This window comes from Thunnus thynnus, chromosome 7, assembly GCF_963924715.1.
Source record: "Thunnus thynnus chromosome 7, fThuThy2.1, whole genome shotgun sequence".
Lineage (NCBI taxonomy): Eukaryota > Metazoa > Chordata > Actinopteri > Scombriformes > Scombridae > Thunnus > Thunnus thynnus.
This window is the reverse complement of record NC_089523.1, coordinates 31,929,737-31,948,644: the sequence shown is the minus strand read 5'-3', so window position 1 is coordinate 31,948,644 and position 18,908 is coordinate 31,929,737. Positions and strand designations below refer to the sequence as shown.

Genomic DNA, 18,908 nt, shown 5'->3' with positions numbered 1-18,908 from the left:
CTTCTTCTTACTTCCTTCTCCTGATTTCCTCTCCTCCGCTGAGATGGGGGTAAAAGGAGAGCAGAGGAAACAAGAGGGAGAAGGAGAAAAGGAGGCTGCTGGCTGTCATGTCAGATCGTCTTCAAAATCAGACTTCAGCGACACGCTGAGTGACACATCTCTGTCCTGCTCCGTCTCTCTCTCTCTCTCTGCCTCGTCTTCCTCTCGCTCGATTCTGATTTACTTCTGTGTGACTTTCTATTGTTGAAGCATGAACGAGCGTGCCAGCGCTCTGTAGGACTTGCAAAAATTTATCGCTGTTTTGCGACCGGCAATCGTACGTCCACAGTTATTTCAGATTTGCAGATTTCCATCTTGCACCTTGCAGCCATTCTTCATGCCTCGTTGGCTGAGACGCTCAGACTTGCTAAAATTTGCTCCAGAATTACTAAAAATGAAATTCGAATCTCGCCCGTGGCGACAGAGAGGCTGCACTGACCACAGAGTCTCACTCACGGCTCTTTTCTGCACTATTTTTATCTTCCAGATCTATATATGTGTGAGCAGTTTGTGTCTCTGTGTTTACTGTCAGTCAAACATTTTATATTTCTAATGATTTATTGCAGTTGTTGTCTTCACATACAAACAATAAAACTATATTTTTTTTATTTGTTTGTGTCACTTATACAATAAAAGGTCAGATTTGCTGCATGAAACACATCCATTGATGGTTTTCATCATAATTATAAAGACTCCAAACAATTTTTTTCCACAAAAAATGATCCTTTACTACAAATACACACAATTATTTAACAAGACACACTGCTGGAGGTTGTTTTACTTTATTAAAATCCACTCCAGTTCAAAGCACAGTAATAAACAGAGCAACGCAAGAACAGAATTGACTCCCAAATCATATTAAACAACAACAACAACAAAAAAAAGGTTTTAAAAAGCATTAATGAGGAAATATTAATAAGTATTCTGTTGGTGTGAATTTATGATACTTCTGGTGATGTTAGATCATGATAGATACTATTTAATTTATGTTTGTGTGTCTTCATTGTTTAAATTCTGTCATTGTTTTGTTTACAGCAGATGTTTATTATGATGTGTTGCCATGTTGTGATGAGTAGTGTGGACGTATATATTCCTGTATTTTCATCGTGTAAACTTTTGTGGACCCCGGGGGAGGAACAGCTGCTACTATGCAGTAGTGATCTCCACACCGTTACTGTCCAAATACAACTTCCTGCATGTTGCATCGTCCTGTATAGAACTTCTGTGTGAAACATGATGGAGTCACAGAGACGTGGAGGTGCAGGTCATCCGGTAGACATGTGGGATCAGTGTAAAGGAGCCAGAACGGAGAGAAGAAGAAGATGCATTTTGAAATTTCGCCAACTTAGTGAAGACGTGTTCTCTCCCATCTTCTTCCAGTTCACTATGAATGGTTGATATCTGAAAGGAAAGGGGGGCCTCCTCATCCTCCTCCTCCTCCTCTCCTCCCCTCCCCATTCTCCCCCCTTTTCTTGCTCGCCCTGATGCTTTGCCCCTATTGTTCTCCTGCCTACACACACACACACACACACACACACACACACACACACACACACACACACACACACTGGTACAAAACAATGCCTGAAACGTGAATGGAGCAGCCACCACAGGGAGAGTTGTAAGCTGTTGGCGCCCAGACTAGTGCTGACTGACTCTCTCTCTCCTTCTGTTTGTCTATGTCTCTCTCTCTCTCTTGCTGAATCCCGTCTTATTCCGTTTTGAGCGCGTATGAAAAGCTCGCGCGCACATCTCGTTCCGCTCTCAGCTGCCGCGCGAGCAAATTAACCCCCGAGAAGATAATTTTTCTCTAAACCCTCTTAACTGGGGGGTGAAATAAGGAGGGGTGGAAGGTGGGGGGTGAGGGGTGGGGGTCTGGTAAGGGGCGGGGCTGATGGTGGTCTTCATGGTTGCTAAGGGCAACCATAAGGGGAGTGAGCAAGGAGGTGGAAGGCGTGCGTGTGTGTGTGTGTGTGTGTACGGCGCGTGCGTGTGGGACCTGCCAACGTCCCGCTGTGCGACCCCTCGCGCCAATTCCATCTCACACAACTGGTTGAGAGAGAGAGAGAGAGAGAGAGAGAGAGAGAGAGAGAGAGAGAGAGAGAGAGAGACCGACCAAGACGCGCAAGGGTGAGAGAGAGAGAGACATAGACGCAGACGCAGAGAGAGAGAGAGAGAGAGAGAGAGAGAGAGAGAGAGAGAGAGAGAGGGGATGGCTGGTAGGATTTAGCCCCGGCAGCGTCTTTTCCCGTCCAACACCGCTTATTACCTTTCTCTCCACGCGCTTGGAAACGGATTTACGCGCACGAAAGGAGGTTTGTTTGGCTCATTGATTTATCTATTCTCATGCTTTCATCATCTCCCTGCTGTTTTGCATCCATCTCTGCCTCTCATTTATTCATTGTTATTCTCACCTCTTTAAATTAAGCGTTTTATTTGGCCCCGTCGACCGCAGCTGAGGCTACAGGTCGCGGGAATGCGTTTAATGGCGATTAGCTGGCGGGTAATTAGGGCCGTTAACGGTCAAATTAACCTGGTAGTGGCAGCGGAGGAGGAGGAGCGGTGAGGTGATACAGGCTTGGGGGGTCTCTGTGCAAGAAGGGCTTGTTTTTGTCTTGGTTGGAGGGTCTCCGGTGTGCGCGAGGAGACAGCGAGTGGCGGCGGTGGTGGTGGTGGCGGTGGCGGCGGCGGAGGGGGACAATGAGCGGGGCTGTTGTTTGGCGACGCTGAGCGCGGTGCACCCCCCCCCCCCCCCCCCCCCCAAAAAAAAAAAAAAAAAAAAATCCGTTGATCCGGCTCCTTCTGGAAGCAACGGAGGGGAAATATTTGAAATGATATATATATATATACATGTCCAGTTAAACAGCTCGGGTCAATCACATGGCAACATGGATCAATCACAGCAGAGCCCGGATCAATCACACAGACTGGCTCCGGTCTGGTTGGTGTTTTTGTGCGCCGTTTCTTCATGATGTGATGGAGCAACAGAAGGGGGGATAATATCAATATCATATTTTATAATGTTCATACGGGGCTCAACAGGGAGCTGCGTGATATTTTTTAATCTCATGTGGAGTCTTTTTAATAATTCCTGCAGGGATGTATAGCTGCTATATGATATTTGCTCCATACTGTTACCCATATAGGGGCGTTTGTTGCTCTCGGGGAAGGGGAGGAGGGTGGGGGGGTGGGGGGGGGGCGGACATATACGGTCAAATGTTAAATCTGCCTCTGTGCATCTGACACGTGTGTCTGTCATCTGTTCATGTGTGTGTGTGTTTGTCTGTAGGTGTGTATTCAGCGTGTGTGTGCAGTCTGGAGAATAATAGCAAAAATCCCGAAGGCGCATGAAGTTGTTTATGCGCCTCGACAACAATAACAACAACAACAGTGCAATAAAAACCCAAGAATATTATACAATGCGCGCGCAGAAAGAAAGAGAGAGAGAGAGAGAGACCGAAAGGGGGGCGGGGAGGGAGGTGGATGGATGGATAGGTTGGGGGGGGGTGGATGGATGGGGGGGTGCGAGGGGTCTCAACCATTTTCGATGAAGCGCGTGTTAAAAAAAAAAAACGCACGCACATGACGACAGACAGACTGAAATCAGATCATAATCACATCCAGGCATGTGTCAGATGTAAATGAGGTCAACGTGAGGAAGAGAAGCAGATATATATATATATATATATATATTACAATCAAACCGACAATGTATTGTTATAGAGTCGATAGCCTGCGATGATGATGATGATGATGATTATTATTGATATTATTGTCTGCTGCGGTATTTTGTCTTCTACAAAGAGGTTGGAGGTTTGAAGGCAGGAGTCTTTTCTCTGTCAGCCTCTTTATCCCTCCACAATAGACAAGGGGGCTGCTTGTTGGGAATTTGGCGCTTCACTTGTTTTGCTCAATAAGGAATTCACTCTGAGCCCCTCTCACTGTTGTTGTTGTTGATGATGATGTCGAAGACCTCTACGAACCCCCCCCCCTCCCCTCCCACCCCCCCTCACCCTTACACTCGCTGCTCTTTTATCACCACTGATTATTACTTATCATTATTCCTGTCGATTGGCTAATTAATTGATCGTTTAACGGTGTTTTGTTTTGGGGGTTTTTTTAAGGGGGGGGGGGGGGGGGGTCCATGTGCCGAGTGTGTGTGAGTTGTCTGCCCATGGCGTCACACTCAGCCGCCTTTTGTTCCCTGTGTAAATCTGCTGGGAAAGAACTCGTTTAAATCGCTTCATTAACCCAAATTAATCGCCTCACAAACATTTTCATTATGAAAAGTCAACATTATTTTTTTCTTATGATATTATTGTGGTGACTTAAAGTGAGGCTGTCTAGTGAACAGTGAAGTCTGGTGACCTTCTTAATGCTTCATGTGTCTGAAATATTTCAACGTGGACTTTTATTATTGCTGCGATTTCTTGGACTTTTATTATTGCTGCGATTTCTTCTTCTTTTTTTTTTTTTTTAAAAAGAAATCCTTTATGATCATAATATCAGCGCATAATTTGAAATCTTTCTTTGTTTTTGGAAGGAGCGTGAAGGTAGAGCTCGAATAAAAACATGTCGCCATATTAGAAGCTTTTTTTTTTTTTTTGCCCCCCAAAATGGAGGGGGAGGAGGCTCAGAGGAGCTCATTAGCAATGCAAATTAGTTTTTTTTTCTTCAACGGGGGCTCGGGCACCTGCTGTCTCGAGCATGCGCGCGCTGCTGGATGGCTGAGTGGCTTCCCCCCCCCCCCCTCTACCTCCCACCCCTCAGCTTCGGGAGCGCGCCTCCCCCCCTCCTCTTCCTCCTTCTCATTAGAATAATGCTCTATTTCTACTGCGCGCTCCCGCTATTGGAGCTTTGACGGATAAAAAAAAAAAAAAAAAAAAAATGAGAAGAAGATCTCCAGCGCCGTCTCTGTGCGTCTTGTTCACAACATCCTTTAGCATCACAAAAGGAGGAGGAGGACAGGAGAGGAGAAGAAGAAGAAAAGGAGGCGAGGAATGACAGGAGAGGAGCTTTTTTTAAAAGGGTGAATGAAAAGTAAGACAGAAGGAGAAGAAGTCAAGAAGGGACCAAGATGGAAGAGTTGACAAACTGTAGTGGAGACAGATGAGGAGTGTGATGGACAGAAGATGAAGGAGCAGTGCAGATGTATGATCAGCAAAATGGGATTAAAGTTAATTAAATGATTATTTTAAGGCTATATGTGATATTATTGGATGATTATTACTGATGCATTAAGATGTAAAGCTGCAATTTAATGCTGCAGTTAATTTGGACTACTTTATGTAAATTTTAACCTATAACAATACATCATACTTTATCAGGTGGTCATAGGTTTTTGTATGTAAAGTTATAATCTGTAAAGTAACTATAGCTGTCAGATAAATGCATAAAACAGAAGAACGCTAGTAAAGTCCAAGTAGTCACAGCTGCTCTTTGATGACTTTTATTAATTTTATGAGATTTGCTTATAAACCAGATTTTGAACTGATGCCATGTGAGTCCATCACAAAAACTGACACCTTATTTCTATTTGGTGTAAAACATGTTTTTAGTGTTTACAGCACTTTTTATGCAGCAATATTCATCCCAAATCCCAAATAAATCTAGTTGTACTTGTGTTACTGGACATTTACATGTCTGAGTAACATCACTATTTATCCATATAACATATAAAACATCTATTATTTTTATTATCTGCTATAATAACAATGCTTTATGCTCATTATTATGTTTTATCACCTTCATCAATTGAGCTCAATTAGTGTCAAAGAGAAGAAAGACAGAAGAGGAAGAACACAGCCAATGCTAAAATAACACAAAGGTTAATATTCAAAAGAAGAGATGGATGAATGGAGGAGATGAGAAGACGAGGGAGGGAAGGAAAGAAGTAGAAGGAAGAAGTAAAGACAGCAGACATCAGAGACAGAAGAGACAAATGAAGGAGAAAGTGGAAAAAGTGTGAAGTGTTTGAATAATGAAAGATGAGAGGAGGGTAAAAGAAAAAAAGGACAGTACAAATTAAAAGATAAAAGAGACAAGAGGACAGAAAAGAAGATGTTAGAATAAAAGAGCCTCGAAGAAGAGGAAAGCAGTTCAAATAAAATAAAAAGGAAAGACGGTGAGGATAGGAAGAAAGTAGAGAAGTTGACAAGAAAGGAAAGCGGTAAGTGGACAAAATGGAGGATGAAAGGAAGGTGGACAAGTTAAAGGAGATAAGAAGAGACAAAAAGGAAACTGAGAAGAGTGATGTTAGAAGAAAAGAGAAGGAGGTGAAGAGGGAGAAGGTACAAGAACAAAATGAGAGGAGATGATGAGAGAGAGAGACATGAAGTAAAAAGAAGAGCTGATACAGAGGAGAAGGAAGTTGGACAAGTTTCGGAGGAGATAACAGGAAATGAAAAGAGGAGTAGGGGACAAGATGGAGGTTAAATGGACAAACTAGAAGAGAAAAGATGAAGGCAAAAGAGAGGAGAGGAGTGTAATGAAAGGAATATGGGGGCAAAGATAGAAGATAGGAGGAGAGTGGACAATTAAAATGAGAAAAAGATGAAAGAAATGAGGAGAGACATTAAAGGAGAACAAAGATGGCGGCCAGAAGGAGAGTGAACAATAGAAAACTGGAGGCAAATTAGAAGAGAAACAAGATGAAGTTTAGTGAACAAATAAGGGGGGAAGTTACGGGGGCGGGGGGGGCGGGGGGGTGACGCCAACTAACCTCGGAAAAAAAAAAATCAGACGAGCCGACGGAGGGAAACGGTTGTACAGACATCAAACATGGCGTCCGCGGCGGGAGGACAAGGAGGAAATTGTTCAGTGATGTACAGTTCGTTTCCTCCGCTCCTTTCACATCACATGCACATCATGAGGCTTTTGAAATTCCGTGAAACACATAAAACCAGCGTGTAGAAACAATTCTCTCCATTCCCAGTAGTCCGCTCGGCACGTGTGTGCACAGGAATGTAAAGTTTTTTTTTTCCCACCTCGTACGGCCGCATCAGGGCTACATTTGATTTTCTAGTTCTAGATGAGTGAAGATGGTGGCAAAAAATAGACGAATGGATTTGGAAACTACATGAAATCATTAGAAAACTAGATATCGCATTATCTAAAATGGAGTTCGTCCATTTCTCTCCAAACTGAGATGACTAATCAGTCCGTTAACGGAGCATCCGCTGGTGTTTCTGTTCATTTATAAAGACCAAACCATTGGTTCCCACTGGTGGAAGTTGGTTAGCAGAGGTGGTAAGACATCCAGATACAAGTTATTTGGTAGATGGCAGATCAAAAATAGCCACACACCTAAAAAAAAATGGCGTTTGTTGAGTGAAACAGCACCTTTACTTTTCCCCTGAAGGTTAATAGCAAAGCCTCCCATCAGTTTTTACCTTTATAGACAGTTTTTGCTTGTTGTATTCTCAGTAGCTTGAGTTATGTAATCCATCCCAGTGAGCATCATTGTCTTCATTACTGTTGTAAAAATACACCTCAGCAACATTGTGGTGAATGCAGACTGATGGTAAAAGTCTGCAATCCGTTATCGAAACAACAGGAACATTATTTCTGACAGCAAACACAGACATGATGAGCTTCACTGTGATAGATTAATATAGATCCAGCCAGTTTCACTGCAAGCTGGTTTTCATACTGCTGGGAAATGAATGAACGAACTCATGAATGAATGAATAGAAACCATAGAAACCATTAGAAAACCATCAATAGTAATGTTGGGTGATTTGTAACGAATGGGCTAAAAACACCTGAATCCATCTCTTTTGTAAACTGAAACCTCAGACTTCCTGTGAAGCGGAGATATATGTGGGAATCTGAGGAAACTTTGATGTATTGATTATAGGCGACCATAAAATAAAAACCTGGAAGTTTGAGCAGACACATGATGGACCTGCTGAAAGCTTCAAAGAGTGGAAGAGGACACATTTTTAGATGGTTTAGCATTTAGCGGTTAGCGTTTAGTGGCTACTGCATGAAAATACATCTGTCTGGAGATACACTTGATTAGTGCTGACATCATCAGTTGATTAAGTGGTTACTGATCAATGGTTTAAGTCATTCAAGAAGCAAAATTGCAGAATCGTCACTGGTTCCAACGTCTTCAATGAGAGGATTTGCTTCTTTTCTCTGCATTGCATCTTTGGACTGTTGGTCACCATGGGAAGTGGACATTCACTGCTTTCTGGCATTGCAGAAATATAAAATAATAACAGCTTAATTGTTGATGAGAATAATAATCTGCTGCAGCTCTACAGTTGGGTTTTTGTGCATTATGGTGGCTGTTTGTCACATCCAGTTGGTAACAGTCATGATCCGGTCCGTCCATGTTTTTTTTCTCCAACAACCGCAGCTTTCCCAGACAGACAGCGAGAGAGGAAAAGACAACGCTCGAGCACAACGAGATTCCACGGTGCACAGTTTAGATGCTGCACAGCAGATATGAAGAGATTATTTGACCGGAAAATAAAATATGAAAAAAAAAAAAAAAACCTCTGCTGGAAAGACTTAGGAGATAACATCAAATCGGTATTAAGCTACACAGACAGATAGTGTGGCCATGGATAAAATATTTAGCTGGCTTTCCAAATCAGCCTTTTCCCCCCCTCTCGCTCTGCATATGTGTATGTGTGTGTGTGTGTGTGTGTGTGTGTGTGTGTGTGTTTCCCCCCCAAATCCTAACCGGCATGCCTGTTCGCTGTGGAAAACAGGGTCAGGCTGGAGAAAAAAAAAGAGAAAGACAGAAAGAGAGAGCAAGCACATGATGGGCAGATAAAGGCTTGTCTGTGTCTGAGGGAGAAGAGAGAGAGGAGGATGAGAGGAGGAGGAGGAGGAGGGCAGCATGATGAAGGGGCCTCTCTGTTGAAGGAGGGAATTGCGGCTCTATAGAAGGGCTCCCATGGCGGACAGAAACAAGGCATTTAGTCTGTGAGTCGGCCTCTGTAACGCCATAATAGGCTCTTATAATGATGCCACTATGGACAGGGGAAAAGGGGGGAAAAAAGAAAACACAGAATGTCCCTTTAAACCGCGGGCTTGTTGTGAGGAATGCCTATAGTGTCGGTGGAGGTGGTGAGCTGTTGGGTGATTGGAAGGGAACAAGAGAAAGTCAGAGCAGGGTGAGAGTTAAGAGCCTGAACGGACACGGATTTCTGTTTGAACCGGACACAAAAACCAAATCCTTGAAATCCTGAATGGGAACTGTCATCCAGAACTTGTTCAAATGTATGTGGAGTGTTTGTTTCAGATAATGGTGGATTAGTTTTTGGAGGTCTGTGTAGTTGGATTGTTGGAGGATGAACGTATGTAAAAATGCTCCCTGCAAGTCAAAATTTAGGGCTTCAACCTGCTCTGAACGCTTCGTCTGCAAAGTTACCTGAGAGGCTGAACTGATGGGCTGCATAAAGGGCCAGAATAAGATAAATAAGTAGTTTTGTTGAGCTGTAAATCATGCAAAGACATTCCAGCAGAGCCCCAGAAATGTGCATGATACGTCGTCCCCTTTAAGACTTGTATAAACTGGGTGGATGTTTAGGGTTTATGTTGGATAACAGATGGATGATCTGAAATTTCAACCCATAAATTATCAGCCAGTTAACTGGCCAGTATGTTTTGAAGGAAACATGCCATCTGGGTTATGAGGAATCGTTGTTAATTAACATATCTGGCGATTCACAAACTGTTCACTTCAAAGCGGGATTATACTTTTTTTTTATGGTTATGTGTAGACTTGGTTTAGCTCAGGGAAAGATCCTGGTTTTTATTAAATAAATATTGAACATTTAACCAAAAACCACAAGCACTTTGTTCCCTTGATCTCCCTGAAATCTTGGCAGCAATTACATTTCACTCAAGCAGTAACTGGTGAAACAAACAACTCGTATACGACTGTAAATTATGGGCAACGGGATCGGAAATGTGATCGGATGTCTTGAGTTGGATGTCTTGTTAAATGGTTTCATGAATATGAATCAACAGTTTGTAATCTGGGACAGTTGCAGCAAACTGGACCATCACAGAAAGGAAGGTGGATTGGTGGAAATGGTAGAGTATTTGGTCCATGATACATTTGCAGTCATCCAGTCGATTACAAACTGTAAATTTGTTTTTAGATTTGGAGATTTTCTTGCCGCTTCATTCAGTTTTTAGTCGTCTTGATGGCAAACAACACTGGTGCTTCTCATCTTTGTCCAGCTTAAGACAAATACAAATATTCACCTACTTGGGTTTTTGCTGGTTGTCCAAGGCAGGTCCTTACAGAAGTCAGATTTCTCTGAAAGTAAAGCAAAGCCAAGGTCTTAGCAAGATACTGATGTCATCACAATGCCTCAAACAGATTTGGTATCACCACATGATTCTTCCTGCCTCAGCAGACATCTTGTACTTGCTGTAAATCTTTGGTTACTTTGGTAAATACAGTGGTTCTGTCTCAGAGAAGGTTCCTGTTGGTTGCCTGTTGTTAGTGGCTGCAGGGCCAAGAGTCGACTAAAGTCTGGCCATCCAACACTTTTCTGGGTTTTGTGCAGGAGTTACTGTCACAAGTCCAACTGATAAACTGGTCCAGCTGGTATATCAGCTAATATTAGCTTCTCACAGATAAAGTGGTATCGACATGAGCGGTTTATTGGCCGGTATATAACAACAAAGGTCAGTAAAGGTTTGAGGTAATTTGGAAACTGTGTCTCCATTTGTCTCCATCACAGAGCACTGCCAAGTTTATTTTTTAAAAAGTAAAATATCCCTCTCAGTACATGGTTTTGTGGGGGGAAAAGGATACTCAACAATTGATGTTCGTAACAGCTTTAATGTAGAATATCTTAATAATAATAATGTTGAATATCTTTGGGTTATTCCCACTAGTCCCTCATGCAGCAGTCACTGTTGACTTGTTGAGTTTGTGAATGACAGAGCGAGTGACCAATGACGTTACACCCGTCATTGGTCAGCCTGATGAAGCAGTTTGGCTCCAACATTGTTTGTTCTTTCATTGAGGAAACCAAACTCACATTCTTGGTAACATTTCTGCAAATTTGGGAAGTTTACAGTCTGTGATTAATGTTGTTGTTCAGGCAGATTCTGGTTTAAATCTTTCTTTTTTTGAATACTCATTTTGCTTGTGAGAGTTGTGCTCATGTATTTCTAAAGTCCTCTAAAGCTGCTCTACACAATGATGCAGCATCTAAGCTTCAAGTAGCCTAAAGTTACCTGATTGAAGTCATGATACTGACGGAATAATCTGCAGGCGTCAGTTTCTTATCTGAATATTTCCCTCACTTGATGCTTTAATGGAAATACACTGAAAACAGGAGGAATGACAGACTCTTTTTGGCAGGTAAAACTTTTGAGTGGGTGTTGAGAGTTCAGACTGCAGCCACGACTGATAGAGTTAAAAAAACAACAACCAGATTTGATGCGTTGAGCTGCTCTGTGTGTGTGTGTTAACGTATATATCTTCCTTCACATGTAAACCTGTGTGAGAGCTTTACGTGCAGTCTCTTCCTCTGATCCCTCTGATGGATTTAACAGGCTTAAATCAAGTGTCATGTAATTTGAAACTTCATTGCTCCCTCTAGGAAAATCCTCTTTTCTCTTGACCTGCTACACTCAGAGGTCAAAGGTCAGAGGTCAGTGGTTAGAGGTGAAGGTGAGTTGCAGAGCAGGACTACAGGCTTTAAGATTTGGGGGTTTTAGGCTCAAGGGCGTGACAGCAGGGAGGCTCATAAAGGCTCAATCTGTGATTTGCATAAAACAACAAAAAAAAGCTTCACTGCCAAAACACACAACTAGAACCTGTCTTCACTCCAAAGATGATGTTTTAAAAACATTTAAGAGTGATGAAGGGATCGGAGAGAGAGAGAGATGATGGGCAGCTGGACTTAAACTGGTTGTGGTTCAAGGTTGGTGGTTTAATCCTAAAGCAACTGGTGCACGCCACTCTCAAGATGATTGACAGGACTTCTAGATCTCAACAGTAGACCAATGGTTCCCCAACTTTTTCAAATAGCAGTGGAGCTGAAATGTCAATTAATTGATTGACAGAAATTTGTCGGCAACTATTTTGATTTATCGTTTAAGTCATTTTGCAAACAAAAACGCCAAATTTCCTCCATTTCCAGGTGTTGAAATGTGAGTATTTGATGTTTTTTTGTGATATATGATAGTAAATGGATATCTTTGGGTTGACATAAAACACTCCTATAGAGTAAAATGACCTCACACCATGATCACCTGGACTTAATCAAACTGAACAATGAACTGTATATAGCTGCACCCTGCAATTGAACCCACATCAAAAACACTAAAAACACAACAAACAAAAGCAGGTTGGTTGTATAAAGTTTCAGACAGTTGACTGGAAATGACTTCACTGTCTCTTTCTATACATGTTCTGGTCTGTTTTAGGTGTTAATAGTTGTGAAAGAACCAAAAAATCCTGCACGCTGTCCATCACTTGAACTCACTTAACTAACCGCATGTCAAGAGGTCAAGTAGCTAGCAAAGCAAGAGTGGCTAGATGCTAACCAGACAAGGAGCCTGGTTCACTGGTCCTGCTGTGTCTCTGTTTGACGTTTGGTCTTTTCTTTTGGCTCATCTAAATAAAATAAAACTGCTAATACAGACAGGAGAGCTGTGCTGTGTTCACGGTGCCCTCTGCAAACTGCGATAATGACGGTAATGATGGTAATGGAAATGGTTGGCGCTATTGTCACCATCAGACTGTTTAATCACGGTATAAAGTAAAAATGGTATACAAGCACATTTCTATTATGGACAAAACAATTAATCAATTAAGAAAATAGTCTGCAGAATTACTGATAATGAAAATAATCATCAGTCGCAGTCCTAAATGACAGCTCACTTTAATATTGTTCTCTCTACTTTACTGTGTGGAACTTCCTCCGTCCAGCAGTTTTCAACGTTGGCTCAAGCTCAGTGACAAATCTTCATCCATCACTTGTCCTGAAAGTCACTATTCCCGTGTCAGCAAACCAGTTTCATCACTATGACAACCAGTGAACCATGAGCTGTCATGTCACCAATGTTACCTGTGGCAATACTGCAGATGTAGAGGAATTATATGGCGATTTTTGATATTGATTCAGTATTGATATGTTTGAAACCGTCACTCTGTTTCCTTCATGTGCTGCATCCACTTTGGGAAACACTGCAGCAGACAACAACTGTGGGTATGTCTGATCGGTATCAGCCTCAGATACTGGCTTTGTGAAGTTGATTGGGTTTAAGCCATGATGTGATTGATCCACATCAAATACAGTCGCTTTATCAAGATCAAAATACAGCATTTATACCATTTTCCTTAAGTATAGTGGATCTTTAGTGTAATCCCTGGTGTCTGACACATTGAAATATACATATTTTCAGTAAGTCAGATAGGTGAGAACAACTAAATCTGTGTCTTTAATGTATAAGTAGTAAGATAAGAGTATCTATAAGTCAAGTTTGTTTATGTACCTGTAACATATATGACCAAAAAACATACTTTGGCCTATATTTCAGCCTACAGATCCATTATCTTGATGTGGTTTTAATCGTAGTCTGTTCATTTACCTGCGAAACAGAAATTCCTAAAAAAAATCTTGCTAAAAAATGCAAAGCTGCATCTTTCTTTCTTCGCCAGAATAATCAGGGACAAACACTTTGCTGTTAACCAGCACACAGAAATCTTGCTCACCATTTTTTTTTTTTTTTTTTTTTTGAGTAGAAGAAAATAAATGGACCCTAACAGCGTTGCACATGAAAGCCTTTTCAGAGCAGCCGCCTCCCCCCCACCCAACCCAAACCCTCAGCTCCTGATGCAAAAACTACGACAGCAGGGATAATTAGGGAATTGTATTTTGAAAATATAGGTCTGCATGGTAATGAGGACACGACGTTGAATAAAAAAAAAACCTTCAATTCAGCCCAAACTGCTTGAGAGCTGCGAGTGGCTTCAAGGCAGATACTGAGAGGAAAAAACAGATCACACACATATTGTTAAGTCTCCACTGGGCCATGACATCTGCATTAATGGAATAACAGCAAACTTTTTTAAACCACTAAAAGAAGATCACAGAGAACAACGATGTCCGTGACTTACTGGGGGTTTTGAACAATATCTGCTGATATCTGCTGATTTTCCTTATTGATTGATCTGTCAATTAATAATTCAAGTCATCGAAATGTCACAGATTTGTTGAAAATGACCATCAGAAGCTTGTTTTACTCGTACAACTGTCAAAAACCCAAAGATATTCAGTTTACTATTATAAGAAAACTTAGAAAACCATCAAATATTCACATCTGGGAAGCTGGAACCAGTGAATTTTTGGTATTTTTGCTTAAAAACCAGTCAGCAATATAGTTATTAGGTTTTTGCCAACCAATATATTGAGTTACACATCAGTGATTGTAGTTTTTATTGTATATGCATCTATACTTATTCATCATTTCACTATAATTTGAATTTGTATCTGTATAGTTTCATTTAAAACAGGAGGAAATAGTGCATTTGTTGTTTGGGGACTATTTTCAGCAGCGGATGAATCCACGTTTGGTGCTCTAGTGAGTGTTTCTGGCAGCAGGACGTTGTGTGTGTGCAGGATTGAGTCAAAATAAACTACAGTGTATGTTCATGGTGATGAAGGAAGGTGTCACCCAGTGCAGCGGTGTGGCTCATTGATGAGTTTTCAATAGTTTTTGGACAACAGAGGTCAACAGCACAGAGGGATAAGATGTATCAGGCTTTGAATACACACAATACTTGTTGGTTTTGGGTCTGCACATGAGATTTGTTAACTAGAAGAAAAATATCCTCATTGAATATGTAAATATAAAGTCGGGAGGGGGAATAAAAGAGGGACAAAGACATGAATTAAGGGAAAAATGTCAGTTAGCAACAGAGAAACAAACAATAAAGACTACAGATGGAGACAGACAGAGGGAAGTGTCGTCCTATGGGCTGAATCCAGTTTAAATTGGCTGCTCTGCTAGCTCTGGATTAGACCTGGGCTTAATACCTTTACACTAAAAGGCCTGTCCGTTCCCTGCGAGGGCAATCTGCTGCAGGAACACACCAGTCTCTAATCCAGAGCAACAACAACAACAGTTTATCTGGCTGTAGCTCGTCAGGGCAGATCACACACTACGCCAGCCTCGCTCATCCATCCATCCATCCATCCATCCTCCCCCCATCCAATGTTTTCACAGTTCGGACGCCTCAGATGTGACGAAATCAGTGCATGAAAACAAAAAAATGTGTGCAAAAAGTTAGAGGAATGTGTTTCACGGGCGGTAACGGATTAGAAAGAAGAAGAAGAAGCACATGTAGAGAATATTTAGTCTCAGTTTGTATCATGTAACCAGACTAGGAAACATTCTCGGCTGCCATCTTTGTTTGGGTCAAAAAAAGGAAGCAACTGCTCTGTAACAGGAGCAGGACAATTAGACGAGGCGATTAATCACTTAACGAGTGATAAATGGAATAATCAACTAATTTGATTCTTAAAATTGGACAATTTTTTGTTTTTCACAGTTTTATATCTTTGCAAATTGCATATTATGGGATGGTGGACTGCTGGCCGGACAAAACAAGCAATTTGTAGACATTAGCTTGCACTCTGGGAACTGATAATGGGACGATTTACCAACTGCAACTAGCAATTACTTCCATTATTGATCAATTTGTTGAATAGTTGTTCAGTTAAATGTTTAGCCAACAAACCGCCAGTAAAACACGTCCAAACAGTCCAAAACCCAAAGATGTTTAAATTCAACGATTAAAAAACCGAGAAAAGCTGCAAATTCTCACAACTGATCAAGTAATTGATTAATCAACAGTTGTTTAAGCATTGCTGGAACCAGATCCTGTCGGCCATCTTTGCTCAATAAATGACTTTAATGATTAAACAATTATCAAAACTGTAAGCAAATTATTTTCTGTTGATCGAATTAATCCAAAAAATAAGCAACCTGATTATTAGATAATGAAAATAATAGTTGCAGCCTTGCAGGTGAATATTAGTCTTCAATCAATATCTACTTGACACTGATTTATAAGCTAAATTGAAGGTAACCAGGAAGTATTTCCAGAAAAAATACACTTCTACACCAAACAAATGCACATTTTTCCACCCAAAATTCCTCTTTCCTGTTTCTAGCAGAATAAAATCAGCTTCTGTGTTCACTGAGAACCTGTTCACTCACTTCCTGGATCAATCAGAGCAGCCAATCAAGAGCCTGTTTGATTTGATTGGCTCACTGTTTGAAAGAGAGAGAAAGTACCTGAAAGGACACATTTAACAGCAACCACAAAGAACAAAGCTGTAATCAGACATAATCAAGTAATCAATCAGAGAGATATCATCTCTGTTCATCCTGTAAGCTTCCATTTTACCTTCATCCGGCAGTTTGGATGCTTCATCTTCTTCACTAAGGAGTCTGTTTGCTTGCCATCCTGTCAGGAATCACTTCCTCTTTGCACCATCTTGTTAATGATAATGTTGCCTGTTAGATGAGCTGCAGGCCAACAAGCCTACAAAAAAAAACTCCTCCAACAAATACACACATACCCCGCTAAAGGCAGAAGGACTTGTTAAAATGCTGATTTAATGGGATCGTTTAATAGATCTTAATGTTATCACATCTACAAAATGAGCAGTTTGCTATAAAAGCAGCGATAGAGGAACGTATTTCTAGACAGCGTCAGCGACAGACAGCTGCTGTATGTGTGTGTTACACCTCTGCATGTGAGGCTCAGTCCTCTAAACTGAAGCCGTGCAGCAGGTGGAGAATCTCCCCTCGTCTGACCTACAGTCAGTTTGTCCGTCTGACAGCAGGATTTGTCCGAAAAAAAAAACGTTTAAACAGATCTCTGTGAAATTTAGCAGACAGTTTGTCCTCATGCCAAAGAACAATTGATTAGATTTTTTATAGCGATTTGAATCTGGGGGTTTAGTTGTTGTGTAGCTATGAAAGTAAAGGAGGCTTCGGGGTTTCTTCAGGAATGTTTTTCAGCATCAATAGACTCGTCTATAGGTTTGATATCTCTGTCGTTTCATTATTTATTTGTCGCCACCTGAGCTGAACTCTTCTCTGATGTTATAGCCGTCGGATTTCAGTCTTGAACCACCTCGATGTTGTTGTTGCCAGAGTCGGGGACAGTTTGTGTAATATCTCTCCGGTCCAATCGGAAAGGAATCTGGATTAAATCAAAGCACAGCAGCTGATCCTCACTCTATAGTTTGTTTTTGTTTTTTATCAGAAACCTAATCGCCTACAGTGCAGCAATCAGCCATTCAGTGAGCTACATAGAAATATGATCATATTGCATCAAAAAGCACATGACTATCTGCCATACGACATACATTACTATACTAATTTATAGGATAATCCCAAAGCACTGAGCGATATAAAAACATCCACTGGATTTAAAAATGAATGAAAGAAAGAAAAAAAAGCACAGACTGATCCTAAAGGTCCGCAGGGCCTCGAATTTAAGGTTTTAAGTTTTTAAAGTGCTCTCGGACTGCCAGAAATATACATAAGTAGACATTTTCATTCAGTTATCAATCTCTGAATTGTGTCTGGAAATTTGAAATAAACACGACAGACACGACGCTGGAAATCAGCATAAAAGAAAATCAACTTTTGAGAGAAACCCATTCAAGGTTTCAAAATAAAATTGAAAACGTCAGATAAAAATGTAACAGATAATAAAAGTCAGCTCGTATTCCTGTTCTTCTGTTTGTGTCGAGGACTTTCTGTGTAAAGAATCAACAGATGAAGCTTCGTTAGAAAACCCAGCGAGCTCTTTGTTTGACCCTCCTGTTGTCCTCGGGTCAAATTTGACCCGTTTTCAAATATGGATTTCTTTCATCTAATTGCCTGAAAAATCACATGGATGGTTCCATACCACACACTTTGCAAGTACAAGTAATGAATTTCATTGAATTTTAGGTGTTTTATTAAAATTTATAGCATCTGTGGACTTTTGTCCTCTAGGGTCAAAATTGACCCGGGAGGACAAAAGTTGCACGGTCAACAGGAGGGTTAAGATAAGCTTTAGACACACCGAGCCGCCTTTAAATAACAGGCACAGAACATACAGATATTCATATTGTAACGAATAATTACATTTTAAATGCATTCTGTTTTGGAAATATTTTTTATTTTCTGCACATTTTCAGCTCAGTTTCCTCTGATGTTTGACGATTAGAGTCGTCTTTTTTCATCCTATTTAGTGTGTCCTGTGTTCCTGGGAAACATATGTCATCTTCTCTCCTCACAGCGTCTCTCTCTCTCTCTCTGTGTTGTGTGTGAATCTTTCTTCTGGTCACAAGATCGATCGTTGTCCAGGTGCTGTGACCAACCCGATTACCGCCGCTCGTTTTATAAACCCGCGCAAATGAATACGACTCACTCCCGTCTCGGTTTTCGGACACGGGGTTTTTTTTTTTTTTTTTCTCTCCGCTCCGCTTAAGCCTCCGTCTTGAGAGGTCACAGGTTCAATTCCCATAGCAGCTACTACTGTGCTCTCTCGCTCGCCGCTGTTGTGTCCCGGAGCGAACGGGGGGGCTGAACAGTCTAACAGGCTCTTTATCACTGTAACTCCGTCAGCTTCGTGACTGAAATGTTAAAACGGGAGAACTGCTCTGACTGGAGTGGAGCATTTTTTTTTTTTTTTTTTTTTTCCTGCAGGCCAGATTTCATTTAACGTGACTGATGGTTTTTATTACAAAATGCTGCAGACTCCAAGGGTTCACGCTTCCATATTTCAAAAGTATAACTGCATATATCACTGAAATGTCACCTTCAGTGGTATTTTCATACATTAAGGCTTTTTTTTTTTTTTTTTCCTG

The 18,908-nt window shown here is 41.2% G+C and overlaps 1 protein-coding gene across 1 annotated transcript in view; it reads left to right on the top strand.

Annotated features, from left to right (window-relative positions):
* Positions 1-1,940: 1,940 nt before the first annotated feature.
* si:ch211-137a8.4 (uncharacterized) overlaps positions 1,941-18,908 on the top strand; it is a 38,788-nt gene continuing 21,820 nt past the window's right edge. Inside the window, exon 1 of the mRNA XM_067595509.1 lies at positions 1,941-2,354. The gene's annotated coding sequence lies outside the window, so the exon portion shown is untranslated. The remainder of the gene's footprint in view (positions 2,355-18,908) is intronic.